This window comes from Tiliqua scincoides, chromosome 4 (assembly GCF_035046505.1).
Source record: "Tiliqua scincoides isolate rTilSci1 chromosome 4, rTilSci1.hap2, whole genome shotgun sequence".
Taxonomy (NCBI): Eukaryota; Metazoa; Chordata; class Lepidosauria; order Squamata; family Scincidae; genus Tiliqua; species Tiliqua scincoides.
In genome coordinates, this window is record NC_089824.1 from 53,506,365 (window position 1) to 53,507,495 (window position 1,131).

The 1,131-nt window shown below is 39.7% G+C and overlaps 1 pseudogene; it reads left to right on the forward strand.

The window, feature by feature from the left end:
• Positions 1-666: 666 nt before the first annotated feature.
• Positions 667-788, forward strand: LOC136650548 (5S ribosomal RNA; annotated as a pseudogene).
• The last annotated feature ends 343 nt before the right edge of the window (positions 789-1,131 follow it).

Here is a 1,131-nt window from a genome sequence, read left to right on the forward strand (position 1 = left end):
TCTTCCCTCACTTTGCTTTCAGAGGAAGAAATCACAGTAATCAAAGATTCATCCTGCAAAATTTAGGGTTTTCTTCACTGTACGGTTCATTTTTACCTTGCCAGCAGTCATACTGCTGAACACCAAACAGAGTTTTAACAACATTGATCCAACAAGTTCTGATATTCTCTACCCAGCAAGAAGAAAATTGTTGTGCATGTGTGGGCACAGCTACAAAAGTTCAGCTTTGATGAACTAAGAGAAAGTACAATTTCAGTGTTTTGTCCAGTTCTGTTCTCAAGGCTTTGAAAATGACAACAATATGGATTGCTGGAAAAGAACCAACAATACTTGAAATGGGAACTGATCAGCGACTGCTTCGGGGTTAAAACCACTAGGAACTACTACTGCGAAATCGGGATTTCTGTGATTTCAATTCATTATTGTAAGCCCAACTGAGCTGAAAATGTTCACAACAGCTTGTGCCTGGTACACCAAAATCATGGTTCCCAGGACCAGCAGTTCAAGAGTTGAATTTTTATTTTTTAAAAACTGCAATTGTAGTTTTTAAAATCAAGGTGAAGTTCCCCCCCCCCCATTATGATTATAATTATGGAAAAAATAATGGAACTATGACAGCAAGACAGCATTTTGTCAGTTTACAAATGCAAATCCCCTACCATATTTTTTTAAAGCATAACTGTTACCCTGCACATGCCCGATCTTGTCTGATCTCGGAAGCTAAGCAGGGTCAGGCCTGGTTAGTACTTGGATGGGAGACCGCCTGGGAATACCGGGTGCTGTAGACTTAAACCATAGTCTTTCGAGACTGAAGGTTGCCAAACAAAAAATCTCAGAATTAAGCCAATGTCATGGTTTTGGGTACCAGATCCCGGCTCTTGTGCAGCCTGTTCCTATGAATATTTACTTGGAAGTAAATCCCACTGATTTACTTGATTTCAGTTGGTCCTTCTCCTAGATAACTGTGTGCAAGTCTGCAGTCCTACTGAAACAAATGACATTTAAAAAGTGCATAATATTGGTTGTATCAGGCACTTATACTGCTACTTTTGGGGTGGCAAATTTCTTTCTTTGTTCTTTGTTTCATCTCTCCATCCTCATACTGTGCAAGCTTAGACATCCAAACCTCTT